At 48.6% G+C, this 27384-nt stretch overlaps 1 long non-coding RNA gene across 1 annotated transcript; it reads right to left on the bottom strand.

The window, feature by feature from the left end:
- Positions 1–7160: 7160 nt before the first annotated feature.
- LOC130540614 (uncharacterized) lies at positions 7161–26606 on the bottom strand. The gene is made up of 3 exons (XR_008954612.2): positions 26491–26606; positions 12347–12502; positions 7161–7471 (listed from the first exon to the last, which is right to left on the bottom strand). It is a non-coding gene; the product is annotated as an uncharacterized LOC130540614 (long non-coding RNA).
- Between the last annotated feature and the right edge of the window lie 778 nt (positions 26607–27384).

Genomic DNA, 27384 nt, shown 5'->3' with positions numbered 1-27384 from the left:
CGTACATTTATGGATTTTCATTGAAAGATTAGTTACTTATTCTAGTCATCACTGTCTCACATTTTCTGGTCTTTCTATGGTATATTTGCTTAAAGGTTCTTTGTAGCTGTCTGCAAGTCTTCTTAATCCTATATTGTTGCCTCTCTTTTTTGGCACTAGGTAGTGCTTTAAGCTCAGGTTTGCCTCAGCTCTCACGAAAGTTCAGAGCACTGTCCATCCAAATGTTCAGAGCACTGCTTGTCCTGAATGGGGGATATTCTGGCTATATGGGAAGGCTGGCAAGGAGTGTATGCCCGGTAGGCCCATGGAGCGTGCCTTCTATAGCATGCTGTTAAACAGCTACTCTGATTTGGCATCTCCTTTGGCTGAGATAAAAAGCAGAGTTTTGTGGGCTGGGGTTTCTAGTCCTGCCTCCCCTGTTTGTCTCTGGGTACCCTCAGGGTTTTCTCTCCCTGTAGGCACTTGTGGTGCTTCTGGTGGGCTGAGGTAGGAACAGTTTTTGTGCAAGGGAACCCAAGAAAGTGAGGAAGCTGGCTGTCTGCCTTGCTTTCACTTCTTCCAGTGTAGAAAATGTGAATCTGGAAGAAATGATCCATGAGTGGTGCCTGGCAGATTGAAGGAGGGGCATTGTGGATAGAGAAGTCTGTTTCTCTTACCATCTACTCAGAGTGTTTTACTTCTCTGTCGTTCCGGGGATTGTCTCAGCCTCAGAATTGAGTTCTGGGATAATGCTGGTGATAATCTTGGTACTGGATTTTATTTTATTTATTTATTTTTTGTGGGAGAGAATAAAGCCAGGTTGCTTTGACTGTACCAATTTGGTGATATCACCTTGACAGAATTTTTAAGAGAGCCATTTGTCATGTTTCCTTTTCTACTATGGAAATAGATGAAAACTCCAATAGCCTGGGTCCCTGCTGAACTGAGCTGAATGTGTTAACAGCTGAGATTTTGGAGTTGTCTGTTATTGTAGTATAACCAAGCCCATCCTGACTGATACAGAATTCTAATTTGTAAATTGTTTTTCTTCAGAATGTTAAACATGTCACTCCTTTGCCTTCTTTAGTATGGCTGTTGAAAAGTTTAAAACCATTCTAATTCTTGATTCTTTAATTGTGACCTTCCCATTTTTTTTCTATTTGAATTTTATCTTTAACCTTAGTGTTCTGAAACTTCACAATGATGTGTCTTAGTGTTCACTTATTTTCATCAATTGTACTTAACATATGGTGGTCTTTCAGCTTGGAAATTCATGTTCTTTTGTTTTTGGGAAATCTCATGAGTTATTTTATCGATTTATTTTTCTCTATTTTTTGTTTTTATTTTGTTATTGATGTTGAATTTCCTGAACTAGTGTTCTAAGTTTTTAACTTTTTTTTTTTTTTTTAAGAGATGGGGTCTCTCATGTTTTCCAGGCTAAAGTGCAGTGGCTATTCACAGGCGTGATCATAGTGCAACGCAGCCTTGAACTCCTGGGCTCAGGTGATCCTCCTGCCTCAGCCTACCAAGCAGCTCACACTACAGGCACATGCTACTGCACCTGTGGCACACTTTTGGCTGCCATAAAAATATACTGGCTACCTTTCCTCTTATTTTCCATCTTTTTGCTCTGTTTTCTAGGGTATTTCCCCAAATTTATCTTCTTTCCTATTGCATTTTTTGTTTTTGCTATCAGAAATTTCCAAGAGCTCTTTGCTGTTCTTTCAGTGTTCTTCTCTTATAGTATTCCATTCTTATTTTGTGGATGCAGTATCTTCTTTTATCTCTCTGAGGACATTAATTTTAACTTCTAAATTTTCTTTCCTCTGTCTAGTTTTCTCCTCCAAGTTATTTTTTTTTTCTGTTTATTTGCTTTGGCCTCTATCTTTTGTATTAGAAGCTTTCTTCCCTCAAGTATCTGATAATCCATGGCTGTCAGCTCACAAGTCACTCAGCAGGCTGAAGAGCTGATTATAAGCTCTGAACTTGAGGGGTGCTTGCCAACTTCAATGGGCTGTTTGTTGGAGAACAATGTCGGTGTCTTGGGTCCCTCTTCTTGGACTGGCTGTATTTCCCAGATGGTACTTTACCAAACTCCTGCCTGAAGGATAAAGGTCTGATTGCCAGCATTCTGGAACCAAGTAGACGATCAGGGCTGGAAGTCTCTGGCTCCCATATTTAGTGTTACATGCTAACTGGTTTCCGTTGTTTATGGTCTGGTACTCACCCCCTCATTTGTGCTGTTTGGTCTGTAGAGACCCTTTCTAGAGAATAAACTTCCAGTGTTCTGCAGTGGGTTGGGTGGGGGGCAGTGGGTTGGGTGGGGGGCAGTTGCCCAGCAGCATGGAATGGGGGAGGAGACCGAGAAGGAGAGGGCAGTGAAGGAGAGGGACAGACAGGACAGAGTAGTGTCCCTGAAGCAAGTGACACAGAGGTTTCGGGAAAGAGGGAGTGATCACCTGTGCCCAACAGCCTGATGAGTAAGATGGGGATGGAGAAGTAACCCTTGGGCCTGGCAGCACAGAGGTCATTGGTCACCTCAATGAATGATGCCTCCTGGAGCCGTGGGAATGAAAGCCTGATCAGAATGAGTTCTAGAGAAAATGGTAGGAGAGGAAGCTATGGCAGTGATTGTGGAGAACTTTTTCCATTTGACTTATTTCTGTTTCAAAATAACCCTGTGAAATGGGCAGTCATCCCCATTTTACAGATTTATAGTTGAAGAAACAGTCTTAGCGAGGTTTAAGTGAATGGCCTCATTGCTAGCTGCTTCTCAAAAAGGCTTTCCTCTAGTCCTTTCTGTTTTCGCCACCTCCTCCCCAGCCTTCGCCACCTCCTCCCCAGCCCTCGTTCCAGAGGTGTCTGGAACTGTCAGTTCCTGAGGCTTTTGTGGATTTTTACAGTGTAAATTGGACTAATTCTCAGCTTTTCCTGTTGCTAGCTGTGGATTCAGCATTCTTAGGTCCACAAAGTCATTTATCACTTGTCTTGTCCCTTAGCTTTTCAGCTTCCATAATTTTGTTATTATTGTCTGAGCTGCCAAGAGTGATTTCAGGCCCCAGGAAGCTCTCCTGGACTTCAGACCCCCCTTCTTAACTCCTCTGCTGATTCTTGCTCATCTCTTCAAATTCTGAGGGCTCGGTCCTTGTACTTCTTCTCTTCTCTCTCTTCCTAGACAATTTCTTCCAGCCCCATGGCTTTAAATACCTCCAAGTCTGCAGGACCCCAAAGTCTCTGCTCCTCACCACGTGGCCCTGCTGCTGGCCTTGACAATGTTTGCCTAGTCCAGGCTACAAAATAGGCCACCTGTCCCCCTCCCATTTTCTATCAGCCTCCACTGACATCCCCCTGCCCTGCCCCAGACCCCCTCATCCTCTCCACTTCCTTTTCCTTGGGGCCAGGAAGGAAGAGTGTCTGCACAGAAAGCCTGTTGTCTGCTCATTCTCAGGCCTGCTCTGATCACCTCCCTGGGGAAGCCTTCCAGGATGGCAAAGGCACATTCCTGTGTGCACGCTTGCTGGGGTTCCTCACACACCTGCCTCCCTGGCATCTGGTCAGGTTTGTGCCTGGTCAGGTTTGGCCCTCCCCCTGGGGACAAACCCCATACAGTGTCATTGACAGTCCCCTCTTTTTCCCTCTAGTTCCTTGGACTCTTACCCCTATGGGCATTTGATAACAGGCATGGATTCTCTCCCCAGAAAAGTGTTTATAAACTCATTTTGCATCTAATTTCTGGGGGCTCAAGGACTGTCTGAAACCCCTGCATAAACCCCCTCATGATCTCTGGGTAAGAACCCCCAAGCTAAGTGAGACAAGCGTGGATCATGAGCACGTATGCTCCATTCCCAGTGCTTGCCAGGACTTGACTTGCAATAGGTGTTCAGTCGGTAAAGGTATATCCTGCATCTACTGTGTGGCAGGTGCTGCTCTACATACTGTGAGGACTCTACATAGCAGTGAGGACTGCAATGTTTTTGCCCAGGGAGCTGGCATTCTGTGGGGAGACCAACATAAATGCACATGTATGTATGTTACAGTGTCAGGAGTGCTAAGATGTGGGCAGAAGCCAGATCACTTAGGAACTTTTAGCTCACAGTAAGGACTTCAGACTTTGTCCGGAGCGTGATAGGACACTATTGAGCAGGGAGTGATAAGATCAGATTTTGAAAGACCATTCTGGCTGCTGTGTGCAGAGTGGGCTGTGGGGAATGGTGAAACTGCTGCAGTGGTGAATATTCAGAAGTCAGGCTGACTCACCTGGCTCAAAGGCTGGGCACAGGCTGCCCTGCACACCCTGGGCCTTTGAGCAGCAGGGCAGTCGGGGGGAGGGGGCCTCCTGGCTCTGCTGTAGCTCCCAGAATCCCCTATCACCTTCTCTCCCCTTACCAGCCTCCTCCCTTCTCAGGCAAATGTCGCCAGGGTACCCAGACTGTTCTCCTGCTTCCTCTCCCCACAATTTTCTTCCTGCTTTGGGTCTTGCTGTCCTGCCTTGGGCCTGTGCTGTGTGGATCTAGATCTATGCCAGGAAGGCAGCAAGGGCCCAATCTGTAGTACTTCTTGATTGAATGGAGCATGAGGAGGAAAGTGAACTGGAAGCAATGGCTTTGGCCCCAGGCAAGTGGCCAGATATTTATTCCCATATACGTATCTGCCTCAGTACATGCTGTCTATACCTATGGGGTTGTATCTGTACTGGATACGTGTGTGTGTGTGTGTGTGTGTGGGTGTGTGGACAATACTATGCACCTGCATGGCTCTGGTGAGTTCACCTTGGTGGATCCCTAAGCTTCCCTGCCCTCAGGTTAGGAAGGGGACACCCCCATCCCCCTGGCTGGGTGCAGGCTCTGGACTCCCTTGCAGTGGGAAGGCAGTCTGAGAATCCCACTGTAGGTGGTGGTGGGACTGACTTTGAGTCTAGGCTGCCACTGCACCCTGGGGAGACATTCCCAGAACCTGGTGGCACAGCGATCATTACAGATGCTGATAAGCAGTTCTGAGGGAAGGCGTGGATCAGCAGGCGAAGGGGAAGGATTTCTTGTTTGCCACCGGCCCCTTCTCATCATCTCCCAGGAGGAGGAGGATGCTGTATAGGCCATCTGCCTCTCCTGCCCCCTCGGCCCCCTCATCAGCATGCAGGGCCTGCTGCCTCAGAGAGGGTTCTTGCTGGCTTTGTGCCTTCAAGGCTATAGGCAAGTCAGCTTTGGCAGAGAAGCAGAGAGGGGAGTTGGCCACGTCCCTGCAGCCTTTCTGGGGAGAGTGTCAGGGTGGAAACGTGGGCCTCCCAGCGCCTCCCAGTATGTGTGCCTCTCCGCAGTACCCTGGCCTGTGGAGGGGCGGGGAGGAGGACCTAGTGTTCTTCTATAGACCTCATGTGCCTTTACAAGTGCCAGCCCCCACGCTAGGCCCCCCAAAGCTCACCATCCAGTAGGAGAGTTAGATCAGAAATAAATGAGTGGGACAAGGGAGAGTGGCTTCGAGGAAGAAAAAATATTGGGGGCCAAGAGGCAGGGGCACTTTGCCCTTCCTTCCTCAGGAGGCAGGGGAAGGGGAGAAGGAGTGTTCCTGGGGAAGATGGATAGGATTTTTCCAGGTAAAAAGAAAATTTCACCTGCACTGACCCAGAGGTGTGAATGCAGGTATGGGGCTCAGGGCTAAGAAGGTCTTGGGCTTGGTGGTGCTGGGGCAGGCTATGGTGGAGGATGCAGTTAGAACGGGAGGAGCAGGTGGGGTGAGTTAGAGTGAAGGGCTTGTCCAGGTGGTGACATGCATTTCCTGACAAACTAGGTAGTTTGGCCTTTCTCTTGAGGACCCCACATCTCGCATGTTTGGAAGGAGTGATGTGGTGAAATTTGTGTTTTTAGGAAGAGCGTGTTGGCTTCTTTGGGGAGAGGAGACTATAGAGGGGTATAATTGGAGGAAAGGAGACCAGGAGAAATGTCTCTTGGGTGGTCCGGGTAAGAGACGGTGGGGGACAGGGTGGAAGTCGAGCTACTGAAGGAATAGCACCCAGACAAACCAGGGAGCTGGATGTGGCATGGCTTGTCGCCACCGTGCTTTGGGCCAGACAGAGCTGGATGCTAGGGGCCTTCTGGGACTGTCCCTGGGTGACAAGGTGGAGGGTGGACTTATTCACTAAGAGGGAGGATGAGAGATTCCAGGAAGATGACGGTGAGCCCAGCTTTGGACAAGATAAATGGAAACGTGCAGGTGCTGTGACCAGCAGGCAGTTGGCAATGTCCAGACCTAAGGGAGAGGTCTGCGGCTGTGGTGAAAGGGGCATCTGAGGTAGGGTGCAGATGAGAGTCCCAGGGAGGCAGAGGGTGGAGATGAGAAGAGAGAAGCAGAGGGTGGAAGCCTGGGAAACAGCATCATTAGGAGTAAGGAAAGGAGCCCTTACAGGGGGTGGAGGAGGTAAAGTCGGAAACAGCAGGGAAGCCTGGGGAGCGCCAGGTCATGCGGCCCGGAGAGTGACCTTGAGAAGGTGTCACTGCCATCCAACACCTCAGAAAGACTAAATGAGAAAGACCCAAATGAAGTCATTGTTTCTGGCTACCTGTGGTCCTTGGCGACCTCTAGAATTTTGCAGTGTTTGGGCTGTGGGGGACTGATGGGGATATTGTATTTGGTTCTTTTCCGCAGGTGGTTTTAGAAGCCACTGTATTCCAGTGTGCTGTTGTGTCCTTGGCTGATAACACCCCTCACCCCCATGCCTACAACCAGGATGTGTCTCTGGGCTCCAGGGAAAAATAAAAAGGGTGGTGAGAAAGAGCCACTTCATAAGAAACTCTGTATGGCATTGGGGTGTGAGGTTGCACAACTGAGAGGCCTCCAAGAGGGTCACCCAGTAAGTGGGGAGAGAAGATGGGATAGAACCTGATGTTGTTGCCCAGAGCAACATGGCCTCCTCTCTTCCCTGGCTGCACACACTGCAATACACTTCCCAGCCTTCCTTGCAGTTAGATGTGGCCATGTGACTGAGTCCTGGCCAGTGGGATGTGAGCAGATGCTGTGGACCCTTTCAACCTTGTATAAGGAACCTCCCTTGTGCAATTCTAGCTCTTCCTCCATTTGCCAGCAGAACAGAGAGGATTCTGGGGTCTTGGAGAAGGGTGGAGCCACAAGATAGGAGGAGACTGGGTTTACGAATGACTGTGTGGAGCTGACTCCCCACTGGGCAGTGCTGTGAGCACCAGATAAACTTTTATTGTGTTCAGCCAAGTGAGATTTAGGTGTTTATCCATACAGCAACTAGTGTCACCTGAAGGGATACAGAGATTTTTCTCCCTTTTGCTGGCAGCTGCCATGCAGATGTGACACTTCAAGGCTTAAGAGCAGTGCTGACCCTGTAGGGGTGGAGGAGACTGGAGGGGAGGTATCCCGGAGAAGTATGAGCACCACCAGCAGATGGGGTGGTAGCTGATGCCCATACTTGAGCATCCGTGGCACCTTTCCTGCGTATGGCCAGAAATACCACAATCTTCTAGGGATGATCCTGCAGTTACAGTGGAGCAGAAATGCGGGTTATTACTTTGTGCAATCCCTTTGCATTTAGTGTGTAATGTAATAGTGCCTGGTGCATAGTGAATGCCTATTCAGTGATATTTACGGCTCTGAGGCTGGTTGAATGAGGGAACAGGTTACACTGGATGAAGTTCTGCTGAGTTTGTACCTTCTTTTTCCCTGTCTGCCTTTCTCTCTCAACTGTGGTTCAGGACACACTGTAGAACTATAAAATGGAAGCTGGATGCAACCTTACAGGTGACCTGATTTCTCTTACATGTTGTATGTAGATCAGGAAGTTGACACAAGTGATATTAATGACTCCAGATCTGGCTTTGGAGTTAGGCCAGGAGATGGCATTGTATCAGTGTCACTGCTAGGGCACAACCCAGGTCTTCTGCCTCTCTAGCCAGAGTTTTCAAAATCAGAAAACTAACAAAATAATGATTTTTTAAAAAGAAAAAGAAAAGCCAGGCACGGTGGCTCGCACCTGTAATCCCAGCACTTTAGAAGGCAGAGGTGGGCAGATCACGAGGTCAGCAGTTTGAGACCAGCCTGGCCAACATAATGAAACCTGGTCTCTACTAAAAATAAAAATAAAAAAATTTAGCCCCGTGTGGTGGTGGGCATCTGTAATTCCCAGCTACTCAGGAGGCTGAGGCAGGAGAATTGCTTGAACCTGGGAGGCAGAGGTTGCAGTGAGCAGAGATCACACCACTGAACTCCAGCCGGGAGTTCCAGAGCGAAAAAAAAAGAGATACCAGTTATATTCCCAATGCCTAGAGAGACTGCCATTGTTAACATTTTAGTTTATATCCTTCCAGTCTTTTTTTCTTATGTGTGAATGCACATAACACATTACATATCTAGAGTAATGTATATGCAATATTTATACTACATGTAGACTATACAATATATTCTGCATATTCCATATGCATTATAAATATAGAATATACTACCTATAAAATGATAATATTCTGTAGATACATGTAGTATACTACATAAATATATATACTACATATATACATATTAATAGTATATAATATTAATACTATACTACATAAATAATATATAATACTACATGTAGCATATGATATATTCTGTGTACACACATAAAATAGAAAAATAAACTCATGCTATATATATTGATTATAACCTGCTTTTTCCACTAAGATCATAAAATTATTTTCCATATTATTAAATACTATTGTATAATGTTTTATATGGCTGTATCATTTAATCCTTGTTGTTGAACCATAAATGTTTCCGTTTTTGCTGTTATGAAGAGTGCAATAGTAAATGTTTGCTATTGCACATTGATTTTTTTTTTTTTTTTTTTTTTTTGCAGGGGGCTAAAGTCCTATATGTGGAATTTTTGGATCCAAAAGTAAGAAAGATGCTAACACTGTTGATGTGCGTAGACAAACTGATCTCTGCAAAGGCTGTGCTAATTTAAGCTCCCGTCATTGGTGAAGGAGGTGGCCCATTTCCTCATACCCTTGGCCGGAACTGGGTGGTGTCATTTTTCCAAGGGCACCTCTCATTCCTGAGTGGTACCAGGGGAAAGGAAGCAAGCCTTGTTCTGGGCCTTCATGTCTGTGCCTCCCTGGGGTGGGCAAGCATTTGTGGGAGGCCCAGGCTCAGCTGGAGGGCTGGCAGAGGAAGTGGAAAGTAAAGATGGGGAAGATGGTGCTCAGAAGAAGGTGGGCTGGGAAGTCTCCCTGGGCATCTGGCCACCCTACTGGAGTTCTGGCTGTGGAGCCCAGTGATGTGGCCACATGAGCCTTGCTCTGGGCAGATGGGTTGGGTCAACAGAGTGCCAGAGATGGGACTGGGAGAAAAGGTGGATGAGCATGGAGAAAGACGGACACCACCAGTCATTGGCTCCAGGAGCTGTAACAAAAGCAAATATTTGGAGGCTAGGATTGCTTAGCTTTCTCCTTGGAATCAGCAGACTCTCGGAGGCTGGGATTAATTTGAAGAAATTTACTAGCGAGTTTGTGGCAGATAAAACAGTTTGCTTATTTCACACTTGTATGGCCACCTGCTAGGAACTGTTTGTTCAGTTTCGAATTCTTTAATTAAAATCAACATAAAACAGATTGAAAACATCCCAAGAAGGGGATGCTTGATTTGCTGGAGGATATTGCAGAAAGATGGAGCAAAGTGGCTCAAAAAGTGCTTCATCACCAAGCAAGCGGGCGGCAGGGAAGTGCAGCTTGGCTAACTTTGGGATTCAAGTGTGTTAGTGTGTGTGCCAGAGGCTGGCAGGAAGTGCAGAGAACTCACGTGAATTTTCGTCCCACTTTGGGCATTTTTCATGATAGTGGTGGGCTGAGGTGGAAAAGTGAGAGGTTTTTTTTGCTTCTACCCCTTAGAAAAGGCCACTTCCACATTCAATCCTTCACTAAATAGTCATTGAATTCCTCTATGTCAGAAATTGTGAATAACATGCAACCCTTGACCTCAAGAAGCTCAGGATGGGTGAGGGAGACAGCAATTTTAACCCAGTACATGCTATGTGCTGCAGTAAGAGTTAATTCTGGGTGCCATGGGAGCCCCCAGTGCTGACCTGTGGAAGAGGCGAGGAGCTGAGGTTAGATTTCTAAGAAGACATGACATCTACCTCAGCTGAGATCCAATGAGTGGATAGAATTTACTCAAGTTAAAATGATGTATCAGTTAGCTACTGCTACAATATGCTGTGTAACAAACACCTACCATTTCTCAGTGGCAAATAACAAAACCATTTATCTGGTTCATGTGTCTATGTGTTGGTTGAGGGTCTGCTGATCTTGGCTGGGCCTGATCAGGCAACTCTGCTCCATAAGCCTCTTATCCTTCTCTGGGACCACCAGCCTAACCTGGCATGATTCTCTAATGGTGACAGAAAAAGGAGAAGAGAGAAAGCCCAATCACACTTCTTCTAACATTCCACTGGCCAAAGCAAGTCATATGTCTGCACCCAAGGTTAAGAGGCAGGGAAACATATTCCATATATTCCACCTCTTTAGTGGGATAACACACACATACCCAGCTCTTTGGAATGGTGGCCATTAATGCAACCCATCACACATAGGATGGATGTAGTGGTGGTGGTGGGATGTTATAGGATGAGGGACAGCATAAGCAGTATAAGGCTGGGCATGCTGGGCACTGTCTGTAGGAGCGTGCATATGAGGAGGGGCTTGCAAGACTCCTGGAAGGGCATGCAGGAGAAAAAGAGAAAGGTCTTATGTGTCAGCACAGTCTTTGGATTTTGTCCCCAGAGCAGTGAGGAAGCACTGGTGGGTTTTAAGTGGGGAGTGACATGGTCAGATTTTGCCATAGAGTCATCTCTCTGGCTAGCTTTCAGAGTGGAGAACAGAGTGGGTAGGACAGAGGTTCAGGGTTAGAAGACCAGTTGGGAGCCTTTCAGTAACCCAGGCTTCCACGGGACCTGATTTCATGATCAGGAGACTCAGGTTGTGACATCTTGTTTTTATAAAGCATTTTTCCTGGATGCTTGTTAAACTTTAACTCATGGTATGCCAGCTCATAGCAAAAAGCCCTGCTGCTGTTATAGCAAATGGAATCAGTGGAGATGGTTAAGGAGTAGGAGGCTTGCTGGTCCTAACACATCCCATTCACTTTGGCCTTGACTCAGTAACTGGTCCCCTGAACCTCTCCATCATCTTTTCTCAGGCCCCACAGCTCTTGAGCAGGCAGAAGCTAGAGGCTGGTATCCTGGGTAGAAATTGCTCCACTCGGCCGGGCGTGGTGGCTGATGCCTATAATCCCAGCACTTTGGGAGGCCGAGGCAGGTGGACCACTTGAGGTCAGGAGACCAGCCTGGCCAATATGATGAAACCCCATCTCTACTAAAAATACAAAAAACTAGCCAGACATGGTGGCACACATCTGTAATCCCAGCTACTTGGGAGGCTGAGGCAGGAGAATTTCTTGAACCCAGAAGGCAGAGGTTGTAGTGAGCCAAGATCGCACCACTGCACTCCAGCCTGGGCAATGGAGCGAGACTCCATCTCAAAAAAAAAAAAAAGAAAAAAAAAAAAAGAAAAAGAGAGAAAGAAATTTCTCCCTCCCTTCCCCAAGCCCCACTCCCTTTGGGTCCAAGTGTTGCAGATGGTCTGCATACACTGCTGGGCACAGGGACTGCCTGTTGGAGATCTTGGGCCCTGGTGCCTGTGGGGAAGGCCAGCGCTGCAGGCTCTACCCAGTGCCCATTTCCTGACACCTGCTTTTAACGCCTGATTTTGAGCTAGCCACTTTACATTTTGCATCCATCCCCTACTGGCTTGGCATAGTGGGAAAGACACTGTAGTCAAAGACCTGGGTTTGGATGCCACTTCAGCTCTCTGCAGATCCCGGGATCTTGAACAAGTCACCAGAGCTCTCTGGGCCTCGATTTCCTCGTTGTTGGTTGATCTCAGCTGGTAAAGTCGCCAAATGTGGCCATGGGTGTGAAAGATCCTGGAGACCCTCTCACTCCTCAATTCCCTGCCCAGACACCCCCATGCATCCTGGAAATGGCAGCTGAAACCTACCTTCTCTTCCTGGAGGGCCCAAGCAGACCTCTGCCAAAGCTCCCCTGGCTTTAGACAGCTCCCACGGAAATGAAAGCCCTCTCATCCGTGTGTTCTTGTATCTCTGAGCCCGCAAGCCCTGGCACAGGACTGGCAGCTCACAGGTAAATACATGTTGAATATGGAATGTAAACTCTTTCTAGCCTAATCTGGACTGGCAAATTGGCCCACTCCTTCTCCTTTCTCTTCTGAAGACACTTCCTTCCTATGCCTGGTGCTCAGGACTGGGATTCACTCCGCAGGTGCTGGGCAGGCCTGTGTTTAGATTTCCCCTTCCTCCTAACCTGCAAGGACCTTTGTAAAGCACTGGCCCATGGGAACACAGAGGACTGGTTACGGCTTTGCAGCTGAGGCCCAGGATTCAAGACATCTTGACATCGCTGCTCACTGGCTGTGGCCGGGGTAACTCACTGAAATCCTCTGAGATCCAGTATATGCATCTAGAAAACAGGGATGCTAATGATTTTATGGCTATTGTTAACTGTTTTGAGCAGTTCTTGTGTGCTGGGTATGAAAACCATCACCACCACCACCATTATCACAGTGCTGGGGCTGCCAGTTCTTGAGAGTTTGTTATGGTCCTGGCAGAGTTGACTTTATGAATAGCTCATTAACTCACACAAACTCCCCCAAGACCCCCTTTCTTGTTTTAGGGTGCCTACCTGCCTGCTTTGGTGGTTGCTGTGAGGAGCAAAGGAAATGACGTGTGTGTGTGTGTATGTGTGTGTGTGTATGTGTGTGTGTGTGTGAAGGTAAAGGGATGGGAAGTGGGGAGATAGGCATGAGGGGTCTGGATGGGCCCTCCTACCTTGTTTTAGGAGAAGCAGCTCAAGTAAGAGAAAACTGTTTGGATTCTGGAGTTGAAGAGAGCAGGGTTTGAATCCCAGCTCTGCCACTTTCTACTGTGAAGTTTTGAGCCAGACACTTAGGCACTTTGAGCCTCAGTTTCCCTATATGCAAAATGGGCTAAGATTCCCCACCTTGAAGATGAACGAGATGAGGACAATTACAAAGCAGTCAGCAGAAGGCAGGAAGCACATCAGATGCACTACACTAAGCCACTTGTAAAGTGGTTAGCAGGTAGCCTAGTTCATAGGACATACTCAGAAATGAAACTCACTTTCTGTGCTTTTGTTTTTATTTGATCATCATCAAATGGCTTTTGAGGATAGGTAAAGAGGATTACGGTCATCCAGAGGAGAAACTGAGGCTCAGCAATGTCAAATGACTTGCCCAAGGCCACACAGTGAGCAAATTACCAGGTAGATCCTGACTCCAGGCTTGTCTGACATTGGGTCCTGCCTACCTCCAGTCTTGCTGACTTTCCTGACCCAGCCACCTGCCTCCCTGACATCTTTGTGCCTGCCTCTGGGCCTGAGGCAGTGGCTGGGAGCCTGTGGTGTCCGGTGGCTAGCCTGGATCCTCTGTCCTTGCCCGGCCCTCTGCACCCCATGCCCCCTATCACCAGCTCCCCAGACTCTGCTCCTCACTGAGGGGCACACTGCGGTGAATCAGCCTCCTTTGTGGTGTTGATTACAGGCCTCCTCCTACAAACATCAAAGCTTCAATTAACATGGGCCGCTTGCAACCCTCTTGCAAAACTCTGATAAGAATAGAATTTTCTCTTGGAAAATGGATTTTTATTTAGTTGTGTGTACTGTTGGTTAAATGACCTACTCTATACACTGGCGCTGAGATTCTGGGGACAATTAGGGGGCTCGTCAGGAGCTGGTTATCTGAAGGAAACAGGCGCTGGGCTGTTTAGCTGTCTAATATCCTGACGGGCGGGGGGCAGAGGCAAATTAAAAAAAAAAAGCCTTCACTCCTTCTCTAGACATGGGGAGTGGAGGGTGGTGTGCTGAGTAGGGGCTTTGTGGGGCAGGAAGGTGGCCCCTGCTCTCCTGGGAGTGTGGCTGGGTTGGTGGGCCCCAGCCTTGCTCTGCTGGGTGTGAGTGTGTGTGTGTGTGTGTGTGTGTGTATGAGCATGTGTGTGTGTATATGTAGGGTGTGCAGCAGTCTCAGATGCTGCTCAGAGCGTATGCTGGCCTCAAAGAGGACCCGGGGAGCTGGCTGGCTGGGTGTAGAGGGGGCACGGTTCAAGAACACAGCAAAGCTGGGCGCACCTGAGCTGGAGGCATGGGAGGCTAAGGCTGGTAGGCCCCTGACTTTTTTCATAATCACTCCTCTTATTAAACTTGGCCTTCTTCTAGAGTGGGATGGATTAATGTTCAGAAAATGCTGTCTCCTCAATCTCATTGCTTCTAGTGGAGGAAAAGAAGCACTCTTCCCCTGTCCAGGATTCCTGAGAGGCCACTGACTTAGGCCCCCATCAGTCTGCAATATTCTTGGTTCCAAAGACCCTTCCAAAAAGGGAAGCCCTCAATTCCTTCCAACTCCCCGTCAGCTTCCATTCACCGACAGAAAAATTCTTCCTATTGTCTAACCATATTTCCCCAGCTGCACTTTAAGTCTGTCCTGAATGAAGACACATTGGACAGAGTGAGAAACTTAGGGTTAGGGGAGTGGCCTGCTTGGGAGAGGGAGAGTTTGGGGTGGGCACGAGGGTGGACAGCTGGCTGGGGAAGGCAGAGTGCAGAAGAGCTGGTCGGCAAACTGCTCTTCTTCCTTGAGTTGGGGAAGTCTGGTGTAGCATGACTGTATTGATTCAATTATTCCCTACAATGTAATACTCTGCATCTGTGTGATAGCAACAAACAGAGTTGAAAGACATACAAAAATAAATGATCTGAAAGTTAATATGGCTGAATGGGCATCTATGAATTCGAGGAGAGAGGTTTTGTTTTACATTGTAAAATCAATAGCGTGCAGAACAATGTCCTAACTTCCCCTGGGGACCCCAGCGAAACCCGCCCGTATCGATTGCCATGCAAATTAATTGAATTCATGAAATCCACATTACTGGGTAATTGATGCTTCTTATAATTACCTCCAAGTTATGAGCTTTTAGGGGATTGCATTGATTCCTGGGCCGTGGGGAGGGTGAGGGGAAGAGGCAGCTTCCTGAAACTGCAGCCAGTGGCTGTCCAGGTGGGCAGTGGGCAGGTGGAGGTTGACCAAGGCTTGAATCAGGGTCATTTGCCTGATGGTGGTGGGAGGCAGGGGCGGCTGGGATCCTCATCTCACAGTTTGCTCACCCAGCCCAGGTGAAGCTGGGAGTTTGAGGAGACATGAACAGGTACTCCTGGACATTTGAAAGGCCCCCTGATAGGAAGGCTTCCCTGGCATCTGGGGCTCCTTGAGGGTGCCAAGACTGTCTTCAGGGAGTAATAACAGCAAACATTTATTCAGCATTTATTATGTGCCAAGCATTGTTCCAAATACGTTGCAAACTCATTATATCCTGCAAACAACCATGAGGCATGTACTATTGTTCCCTTTGGTTGTTGAAGAAATGAGGCACAGAGAGTTAGGTAAGTTGTCCTAGTGACAGAGCTGGAAACCTTGACCACAGGCTAATCCATGAGTGGGCTTCAGGAGCCAACCCCCTCATATCACATGAGCAGTCTGCACTTTGACGCATGTGTGTTTCTCAGAGGGAGAGTCTGTAACTTTTATCAGATAATCACTGATTCAAATATCTGTTATATAAACATTGTTTCTATTAATTCCTTATATTTATACAGTGATGAGTGTTTTAATTCATTCTTGCAGGACATACTGTGTGACCTTGGAAAAATCACCTAACTTATCTGAGCCTCTTCTACAACTGCAAAAGCTGGAGGTTGGGATGGTTGTTGTCCAGGTCTCTTTGCAGCTCTGACATCTACGGGTGATGCAGGGCATTTGCTCATATGGACCTCCCAAGAAGCCCTGAGCCAAGGGGGATGCTGGGCAGATGAGGAACCATAGACACGTTGGGACTAGGTCTCTTAGGGGGAAGCTCATGCAACAGGTTAGTGGCAGGGACATGAGGACAGGTGAAGCCGGTCTCCAAGCCAGGTGTACCTCAGGCCTCTATTTCTTGTCTTCCTAGAGACCCTCCCATGGGAGTCAGCCAAACCCAAGGAGGAGTCTGGTGCTGGGTCCTGGAGCCTGCACTGCCATCCCTCTACCTTGGAGCCACAGGGCAGCACAGCCGGGAAGAGCTCCCTTCTCTCTATTGCTGCTGTTTGGGAAAGTAGTCTCCTCTTCCTGGGCTCATTGCTTTTACTTGCAGAATGAGTTGACTTTGGGAGCTGTGGCTGGAGCCAGGGGCCAGGGATGTTCTTGGCCACAGGGTGGGCAGGCTGGGTTGGAACCCAGAGGGAAGCAAAGGCTGTTAACAAGTACTGTCTCCAGGAAAGTACTTGTGTAATGCCGGCCCTCTTCTTCCCTGGGCTTGGCAGAAGGTGAGGGCTGGCCAATCATGTCACCCTTCCCTCTTCCCAGGCTCAGCTTTGGAGCAGTTGAGGCTGAGCTCCAGAGAGACATGTCTCCTGATTGGTGGAGTCTGGCCTGGTGGAGCTGAAGCACCATGAATTACCATCCACACTAGGGACCTGGCCTGGTTCCATGTCCTTGCCAGGGCAGCCTGGGCTGGCCAGGTGGCACTCACAGCAAGGAGACTGTGGCTTAGAGTTCAAGGTGGAGGCTGGAGCACAGGGTAGGAAGCTTGGTTCTGCCTGTGGCTGGAGCTTCTACCTGGCTCTTGAGGACTTGGTGCAGGGTGAATGTGGCCATGAGCCCCTCATTGGACACTAGGCAGTGGTTCTGGCTCTCCATCTCCTGGAAGCTTTGGGACTAGAAATGTACTGACTCCCTACAGGGCAGCTGCCTCTGCAGAGGGGAAGTTGTGTGGTATGCTCAGAGGTTTCTGGCACTGCTACAGCCTCCTTGCCAACCCCAGCCCATGGTGTGAAGGCTCCAGGCTCTGCTAGGGTGTCCTTCCTGGCAACAGCCACAGTCTTGAGAGGGAGGACCTGGGAGGCTTCCCTGACTCATCCAGGCCAACAGGTGGCCAGCTAATAGGCATAATTCTCCTGCCTTGATCTCCCTGTCCAGATCAGGGGTTCTTGAATGACCTTGATGCTGATCTTCTGGACCCAATGACTCTTTAGAGATGGTGGAGATCTTACAAGATTATCTAATCTAACCTCCTCACCAAAATGAGGTTCAAAGAGGTCATTTGGCTCGTCCAAGTTCTCATGGTCAGTAGGAATCAGAGCTGAATCTTCAGTCCAAGCCTTCTGACTTAAGTGCAGGACTCTTTCCATGACATCAAAATAATCTCCCAGCCACTAGCCTGCCATCTCTCTGGGCATCTCTGGTGTGGGGTGTTGGTGTGGGTGGAGGGAGGGTCCTCTCTATCCTCCTCCTAGAGAATCGTAAGACTTCACAGGGGTCAGGACATGGTAGAAGGCTCCTGCCTTGCTGGCTGTGTCTTTGCTCCTGGCTGCTGGACCCCCTGAACCCTGAAGAACACAGGCTTCTAGACCTAGCTAGGACACCTCTCTCCCTCTCTTCTGGGGAGAACAGCCCATTTTCCCTCTGCACACCTTAGGGCAGAGACGGTGCTACGGCAGCCTTAATAGGGGAAGTTGATGAATGCATCAGAAATGTGTATAATTAAGATTGAAAACTAATTGTGGGATGGTTGATGTTTCTCTCTCTCTCCTCTCTCCCTGCAGGAGAGGAATTCTCTCTGTATATACTGAGCCCCAAGGAAGGAATAGGGTGAGGTCTGGCATGGGGCCTGGAGTGAAGGAGAGCTGAAATCTTCCTTCCTTCCTTCCTTCTTCAACTCACTCACCCACCCATCCACCTACTCACCCATCTGTTCACCCATCCATCTATCCGCATCCACTTATCTACTCACACATCCATCCACACACTCAGGCACCCACTTATCTACCCATCTATCCATCTACTAACCAGTCCATCCATCCATCCCATAGGTTCTTCACCTACATGCAGTGGGCACTGATGTGGGAGGTGTACTAGTGGGTACAGAGGTGAACACTGGACGGAATGATGCAGCAAGTGATCAGGGAGGAAGGCAGACTCTTGCCTTATGTCAGAATTTCCTGGGGTTTCCAACAGTTAGTTATTCAAGGAGAAGGCCTCAAAAAGAGCATAGACTTCTTCTATAAAAGAAGTCAGGATCCCCATGTTGTTTACATTTTGTGCTACAAGAGTGTATTTAGTGTTGCAGGCCCTGGTGAAATTTTCATTGCCATAGTTATCCTAAGCATTTGAGGAGAGCCTACTAGGCCCATTCCCCTGAGACTTCATTTAACCCAACCCAACCCAACAACCAAATGGATCCAGTAGAGTTGCTAGCGCCGTTTCACAGATGAGGAGACTGAGGCTTAGGTAAGCAAAGCAAACATGCCTCAGTGAGCAACCAGGGTTGTCATGAGAATGGAATGAGGTCAAGGCCAAGTTTTAGTCTGCAAACAAGTTGGAAGATTGATATGAATCAGAAATAACCAGGGTGCTTTTAGAAATGTTTCCTCTTAAGCTTCGGTACAAATTGATTCTGCCCTTAGGGATATGGGCCACGTGGGAGTCAGAAGGCAAAGAAAAGCAGACCCACAGCTAAACCTGTTCTCTTGGCTCCAAGGGCTGGGTGGTGCCAAAGCTTAAGGGGCTCCGACTTTGTGTGATGCTGCATATTTATTTTATCATCTGATTTTCGTGTAACGAGGCTCTACCACACCGTGAGAGTATTACCCCACAAAGTTGGGTTTATTATCACCATTTCACAGATGAGAAACTGAGGGAAAGAGAGTCAAGGTCACTTGTGTAGGATAACCCAGATAATAAGTGGGAGACAGGAGTTTGAGACCAGGTGAGGTAAATGCCTCCTTGTGCTTACTTCTACCCTGACCTGCCTGCTGCCCTAGATGAGCCACATAACTGTATCTATGGGGGTAGAGCCAGGAACAAGGATGACCAATTCCCTCTCACTGCCTTTCCTGGAAACTGAACAACCCAGAACCTGCCCATGCCCTACACAGCCAGGCCTGCTCTGAGTGTCATTCGGAGCTCCAGCTATGGCAGGACCTGTTGATGCCCTGCCTGGGTCCCTATGTCTCATCTCCTCACCCCACTCACTGCTGTGGGCACTGACTGGGCCACCGCTGTGGGTTTGATGCCCTATTGGGGGTTGTGGCTCCAGATTTAGTCACAGGCCCCGGTATTAGCTATCCACTGTAACAAATGATCCCAGAACTCAGCAGTTTAACACAACAATAAACATGGATGATCTGATCCAGTTTCTGTGGATCAGGAACTTGAGAGTGGCTTAGCTAGATGTTTTTGGCATGAAGTCTTTTGTGAAGTTGCAGTCAAGATGTTGGCTGGGGCTCCCATCTCATCTGAAGGCTTGACTGTGGCTGTGGGATCCACTTCCAAGATGATTGACTTGCATGGCTCACAAGGCCTCCTGGCTACTGGCAGGAAGCCACTGTTCCTTGCCCTGTGGACCTCTCCATAGGACTGCTTGAGTGTCTCCAGGGCATGGCTTTCCCTAGAATGAGTGATCTGAGAGAGAGAGACAGAGCCCAAGAAGAAAAGGAGCACTATCTTTTATGGCCTAGTTTCAGAAGTCACTCTGTAACTTCTAACACATTCTTTTTACTAGAAGTGAGTCACTAAGTCTGGCCACATTCAAGTGGAGGGGAATTAGGGTTTGTTTTTTGTTTGTTTGTTTTATTTTTTTTTTGGAAGGAACACTAAAGAAAATTGTGGACACATTTTAAAACCAGCATACTCTCAACTGTTCTTTTTGGCTGGTAATGGTAAGCCACCCAGCTCTTAACCAGACACCAATCAGAGCTCCACCAAAGGTTCTTTGGGGATAGTTCCTCCTGACTGTGGCTCACAGCTGCTTCTGATCGTGGGAGGTGAGGGTGTCTTAAAACCCCCCTTCCAGTCCATTTCTAGCCACTTCCTTTTATTCTAGCTCACTGTTTTCTATTTATTCTTAATAACAATGATAGCTACCCTTAATTGAGTACCTGCCATGTGCCAGGCAGTATACAGATATTATCCATAATCCTTAAATTCTGCAAGCTGGGGAAAGGCAGGTTCAGAAAAGTTAGGTGACTTGTCCTGGGCCACACACTAGTCCCTGGCAGACCCAGGGTCACCCTGGGCTTCCCTGGCCTGCCTGCTGCGGGCTCCTTCTGCCCCCTACCTGATGAGCCTTCCCCTTGTCTCAGCCCTGCCCTGTCTTCAGGACCTGGCTCAGGCATGGCCTGTCGGGGAGGCTCCCTCTGATGGGCTCCTGGCTGGCAGTGAGTGATCTGGGAGTCCCTCCATGTCACCATCTTCTCGTTGTTTGTGTACACACCTTGTTTCCCTCACTAACCCATGAGTGTCTTCAGGGTACATGTTTGTCAATGGTCCCTGTGTCCCCCAGAGTGCCCAGCAAAGCACCTGGCACATAGCAGTACTCAGGATTTGGGACACAAGTGATTGGAATGGTCCCCCCGGCCAGACAGCTGAGATTCATCGCCTTTAGCAGGTCTCAGGGAAAGGGTCAGAAACCCAGGCTCCCTGCACCAGTCTGCCGTGACTTTTTCCTGCCTGTGCCCTGCTGTCCAGAGCCAATGGCCCGGCCCCCCTCACTTCAACACGGTCATGTGGGCTGGCTACTCCTGGCTGCATTGCTGCTGCCCGCCCCGCTTCACCCCCCTTTCTCTTATCAGAGCTCCCAACTCCCTGCTGTTTCTTCCCTAAATTGATTCTCAGCAAAATCTCTCTTTATTCTGACTTCTCAGACCTCTTTAGGTTTGTTCCTGGAATCTTTTGTCCCTCTCCCTCCCCCAGCTCATCCGGGTCACTCTTCTTGGCCTCTGTCCCCACCCGCCCCTCCCCGGATGGTAGGACCTGTTGCTGCTCTCCTGCCTGTGTCCCACCCCCTGCCATGCCCCTCCCTGTGCCCATCTCCCCACGCCCATCTCCTTGGCTCTCGTCTCCAAGGTTACATAGCGAGTTTGCCTATCTCTGCTCCCTCTTCTCGCCTCCCATGTCTGAGTGGTTCCTCCAGGGAGGGTTGTTGGGGGGTCCTGGGGGTGGGCAGTGGGGAAAGATAGTCTTCCGCCTTCCCCCTTTTCCCTGGCCCTGTAACTGCTGGTCCATCCTTTGTCCCTCTCTCCTCCCCTCCCTGCTTTGTAACCTTCTCTCGGTTTTTCTGCTTGTCTCTTTTTCTCCTCTTGTCTCTTTTCCCCATCTTTCTTTTTTTCTCTCCTCTCTCTCTCTCAATTTCCACCTCTCTCTGTTTCTGAGTCTCTCTCTCTGACATGCTCGCTATCATTCTGTCTTTGCCCTCTTCCTCTCTGAATTCTTGTTTCACACTCACAATAAAGAATTATCCCAGCTCCAGTTCCCTGGGTGGGCCCTCATCGACATCCCATCCCGGTCTCTTTAGGTGTTGGTGCCAAACGGTTTTGCAGGAGGACATTGAAAGTCTGAAGCCCAGTGCGGGGCTGAGTTCTATTTAGGGCCGGTCATGAAGTGCTTTGGGAAGGGGAGAGGTATGCAAGCATGTGTACCCCACTTTCCAAATATATGCTAGGCCAAAGGCAGACTGGAACCCCACCCACCTTCTGTGTGGCTAGGCAAGCCTGCGCAGGCAGAGGCTGAGGCTGAGAGACACCCCCAGGTGTCAGGGAGAATGCCGTCGGCCCACCGGAGGCTCCTGCGGGCTGCCTGTGCTTGCAGTCTACAGGTGGACCTATTTCCGTCACACCAGACAATGCTCACAAAGAGCCCAGCCCGGAGCCTGGCATACAGCAGGTGCTCAGTAATTGCGTGTCTCCTTTCTGATTGGGGTCAGAGGGAGGTGCACAGGGCTTCTGGCCTCCTTGTCAGACATGATGCACCATTCTGGGATAAATAAACCTTTTTTTCCAAGAACCTTTTGAGGGACTTTTCCAGAAAAATTAAGAGAAGAATTTTTTTTCCTTTCAGAAATGTTCATTCCCCCCTGCTGAAATTGTCCATTTTTCTGACTTTCATATCTGTACCTAAACATAGTAAATGGCTTCCATATTTTAACATGATCATTACATCTTAATGCATCTTTATGTTCCTAAAGTAATAGTGATCTTATAAAAGACCCTAGAAACAAGACTGTGCATACATTTGGACCCCCTCACATTTTCCCCTTGGCCTCAATGTTTCTGCCCCTCCCCCCACTCCCCCTGCTTTATGTCTCTAGAGCCCTGGGAGATCAGGCTGACATGACAGGTACTAGAGTCTCCTAAATATGGGAGTAAGAAGGGGGTTCTCAGCTCAGACCCAGCCCAGTCAGGCCCCATCTGTCCACCCAGGATGGTCAGGTCCAACCAGGCCCAGCCAGACCTTGTCAGATCCAGTTAGGCTGATGGAGGCTTCAGCTCTTAGTGTCTTTCCTGGCCCTGTAGAGGGATTCTTTTTGGCTTCTTCCCAAATTCTCAGGACAAGGTAAGGAATCAGGGTCAGGGATGGGTTCCTAGCTCAGGTCCCTACAGGAATGGAAGTACAATCTGTACTACTCTGCCATTCTCCCCTCCCCTACAAATATTTGGGAACATATCTTTACTGTGTGCTAGGTCTAGGCCATCCTCCAGCCCCTAGGAATGCTTCTCATCTTCTCTGTTGATCTGTTACAAGTGCCTTTTCAAAAATGGATGTATAACTCACCTCTTCCTGGAAGCCTTCCCTGATTAACTCCATGCATCCATTCAACATGCATTTATGGAGTGTCTGCCACATACCCTGGACTATAATGGACACAGGGAATACCTTAGTGAACAAGATAGATAAAGTTCCTGCCCCTATGAAGCTTGCATGGGAGAGACAGGGAGTAAACAGAAAAACAGCTACCATGGGTGACAAATAGGGGATCTTACCCTAGCTAGAGGGTCAGGGAAAGGCCCAGCTCACTCTCAAAGGAAAAAGACCTTGTCTTGAGAGGGAAGTTCTAGTCCATCTTGGCCACAAACTAGTGGTGTGACCTTGGGCAAGTCACCTATCTCTGAGCTTATTTTCCTCAACTGTGAAAGAAAGGGTCCCTTTCTGCTCTAGAATTACGTGTTTACTTAAAAGCAAATTTACTTTCAGACAAGTTTATTAACAAATTATTTCTTGAGACTTTGGCATTGTAGAAAAATGTGAAATTCTAATTAAGCATAAAGAAAAAATAATAATCACAATGAAATAGTCAACCTAACAAAATCATTCCCATCACCCACAATTCCACCTCTCAGAGACAACTGCTCCTGGCATCTTGGGAATCTCAGCTCATGCAGAAGCAGGTAGCAAACTGTCTGCTGAGGTCCCTGGAGGTGTGCCCTCTCCCACCCACCTCCTTTGTCTGTGCTCTGCCTCCTTGCACACACCGCGGGATGGAGTCGGGGACCCCAGCCAGCCCTGGGCCCCCTGGGGCCATGGCCCACGGTTTTTTCCCAAAGGCAGAAGGTGTCTCTTTGGCTGCAGGGCTGCTCTGACATCTTGGGCCACATTTGATGGACAGTCCGCCCTGCCAGAGCTTGCTGGGTAGACCCTCTCCAGGCTCAGAGACGCTGTAGCACCGGAGAATGGGCAGCTGGAGCACCTGGGGCCCTGTCCACCCAACCGGCCAGGTGGGGATGCAGTGCAGCCTGTGGACAAAAGATGGCAGCACTGCACTACCTCAGGCCCGAGCTACAGCGGGCAGCAGGAGGGTTCCGCCAGGCAGGTGTATGTGCCAGGGTGTATGCCTCATAAGCAACCCCAGACGGTCACGGGGTTGGCCCTTTGTCCTCCAAGGCTCTGAGTGGGAACGACCAATTTGGCTGGGCCTCCTGGAAGTCGGCGCTTGAGTGGCCTTACCCAGAGCAACAGGCAGATCGCTGCATTCCAGAGGCCTCAGGCCCTGGCCCCCACCTACCACTGAATTGTTCCCTAAGCCCCTAGTGTCATTTGCTGTTTCAGTGTGGAACGATCTGGGGGTGGGAGATGAAGACCCTGCCTCATCTTGGGCCAGCCCCTCCTGCTTCTCCCCCAGCAGATCTTCTTTTGTGATACTCGACTGGGCTGGAAGGGGATGGGGGAGAGGGAGAAGGGGCAAGGATGGCTGAGATCTCAAGCTGCAGTCTCACTTGCTGGGCTTCCAAGCCAAGTTCCACTACTTGCTTGCTGGGCTACCTCGAGCAAGTGACTTAACATCTCTGAGTTATCTCTAAAAGGGGGTACAATGAAAATAATAGGCTTTTTTATTATTAGCTATTTTATTGACAGCTCTAGAAGACCTAACCTCCCCTAGTATATTAGGTGGATCCAGAAGCATTTCTCAGTGGTCTTATTTTCTAATAGTCTCTGTGCTTGTCCTGTGTCCTCCTCTTAGGACCCCCACCCTCTGCCCACCTCCATTTCATAATAACTCAGTGATACCCACCATTTATCAGGCGTGGACACCATGCTTGGCACTATGCTTGCCTTCCAAGGAACCCTTTGAGGTACCACCTTTTACAGGTGGGGAGCTGGGGCTTGGAAAGATGGAGTATCTTACTCAAGGCCACACAGTAGAGCTAGGATCCAACCAGGTGTCCCAGTCCTGGATTCTCTTCCTTCAGACCCCTTGGCCCCTACTCTGACAAGCCAGGCTGTTTTCTTCTGTTTGGACACCAGTCAGGGCCCTGAGTCCCCTTCTCTGGGCTTCTGATCCTGCTGTAAACTTTGGGTGCTGTTGGTGTAGCTGCTAAGCTCCTGAGTGTGTGGGGGCAGAGGCGGGTCGGCGCCTCGGCTGCCCTTGGGTGTGTGTCCTCCATGTGGGGCAGGAGGGGGATGGAATAACTCACAGGAGGCTGGTGCCCAGTCCTGCCTGGTGCTCTCCCACCCCCCGGCTAGTGCTGACTTGTTAGGCCGAGGGAGCTGACACCCTAACAGCGCCTGTCAGACTCCAATGAGTTGATGATGTGGAAACTGGTTATTAAGTATAATAACAGTGGTTTGGTTTTTCCACGGTTCTGCCTGTAAGTGCCTAAGTGACAGCTGGCTTGTGCCATGGTGCTGCATGCTAAGTGGCCTGAGGATGGGGTACAGGGGAGGGTGTGAGGGGCTCTTCTAAGGTTTTGGTTGGAGGGAGGCCAGGAGGTGCTGTTGCCTGTGCCTCTTCTGTGGGTGAGGCCTTTCAGCCCATATGGGACAATGGGCCCTGGCTTCTTGGCCCGGGTCTGGGCTGGATGGAATGTGTGGATTCGGGACAGCAAACTAGGTGGTGATGTGTCCCCAAACCTAACGGGTCCTCATATACACAGTCCCCCTCACTGACCTTGTCCCTGGATCAACAAGAACTGGATTGGAAATCTGGAAACTTGGAGTTTAAGCTTTTTCCCTCCTTGCTTGTAACCTTAGGGACATGGTTTAACTCTTCCAGTTGCCCAGTCTTCACAATGAAGGGTTTGAACAGGGTTAATTTATTCATTTAACTACAAGTGTCAAACCAATGAACAATGGATAGAAACTTTCTGTTAGATGAATGGATAAAGAAAACATAGTAAATACATACAGTGGAATATTATTTAGCCTTGAAAAAGAGGGAAATCCTGTCATTTGTAACAACACAATGGAGGACATTATGCTAAGTGAAATATGCTAAGTGAAATAATATGCTAAGTGAAATAAGCCAGTCACATGTGTATATGACCTATCAGAAATTGATTCCATGTATATGATGTATCAGAAATTGATTCCATGTCTATGACATATCAGAAATTGTCAAACTAATAGCAGCAGAGAAAACAGTTGGCTGCACCAACAGCACCCAGGACTTGGAGCAAATTGTCAGGGGCTAGGGGAAGAGGCAAATGGGGAATTGTTATTCCATGCATATAGAGTTTCGGTTCTGCGGGGTGAATAAGTTCTAGAGATCTGCTGTACAACATAGTGCTTATAATTAAGAATCTGGTATTGTGTACTTCAGAATTCCTTAAGATCTCATGTTAAGTGTTTTTACCACACACACACACACACACACACACACACACACACTCAAAGGAATATGAGAAACTTTGGGAAGTGTTGGATATGCCTATTACCTTGATTGTGGCAATGGTATCATGGGTGTTTGCATATGTCCAACTTCACCAAATTGTACACATTAAATATGTACAGTTATTTGTATATCAACTATACCTCAACAAAGCTGTTAAAGGAAACTTGCTCTTAGACGTATTTTGTTTGGCCTATACAGTGCTTTAAATTTAAGCGCCCACATTTAATATTCTAGAATTTCTGATAGAGAGCCACACTTCTGACCTTCTTTCAAAACTGTAAGAATTGGTAACACTGGGCCTGCGTGTCCACATGGCAACAATTGGCTGCAATCTTTCTCCCCTCACACGGGGTTTACACTCTCCTAACTTGCCACGGTCCCCACCACTCCCTATTGTATCCCCCACACAGGGGCTGAGTGCCAATGGCTATTGACTTATTGCGCCTGATCCTCCTCACTCACCTGCATTCAGTGCCTGGCCCTGCATCGGATAGTCACTGAGGGCCCATTTTGTCCATGGCATCATGCTCTTTACATCAGAAATTATGATGATAAAGAGCTTAGAAGAGGGCACTGGGACCTGGGTATAATGAGATCATAGACATCTCCAACATCATTTTCAGCTGAGAATTCTAGAGTTCTGTAATGTAGGAAGTCTCTGCCCCTCTCTCCCTGAACTGTGAAAATGAACATTTTCACTCAGGGTGATCTCCATCTCCATGCTCAGGTCGGGAAGGGAGATGGTTCCCTTCCCACTGTCTGCATGCCTCATCCTGACCCTACAAATAATTTAACCCCCTGGATGTGTGGGTGGGGAGCTCTCATAAGCTAGCCATGTACTTTCTCTCTCTCTCTCTCTGTTAGTTTCCTCATCTGGAAAAAACACCACTAGGTTGTTGAAAAATTTGGAGTTCGGGGCTTGAGTTTTCCAGGCTACATACGCTGTGACTGACCTCGGACAAGTCATTTCACCTCTCTGAGTCTCCTCATCTGCAACATGGGAATAAATACTACCATTCCTGTATAAGAAAATGTGTTCAGGAAATGGGAAAGTACTATACAAATGAACAATTGTTATTAATTTTATACATATAAATAGCAGAAGATATTTTCTCCCCCTTTGTATCAAGGGGATGGCAGAAGAATAAAGTGAAGTGATAGGCATGTCACTGCCTTGGAAGGGAAATTGTTCCAGTCCACAAGGGATTCTTGTATTGTGATTATTAATATAGTTCACCAAATGGTCTTGGCTGGGAGCCTGAAGGTGTAGCAGCTGCAGGGACTCGAAGCTCTCTACCGCTGTGGCTCCTGCCTGCCTGCCTTCTCAAGACAGGTTTTCCCCTTCTCTAGGCAGGC

The sequence above is a fragment of the Pan paniscus genome, chromosome 9, assembly GCF_029289425.2.
Source record: "Pan paniscus chromosome 9, NHGRI_mPanPan1-v2.0_pri, whole genome shotgun sequence".
NCBI classification, from domain to species: domain Eukaryota; kingdom Metazoa; phylum Chordata; class Mammalia; order Primates; family Hominidae; genus Pan; species Pan paniscus.
This window is presented reverse-complemented; position numbering and strand designations above follow the sequence as displayed.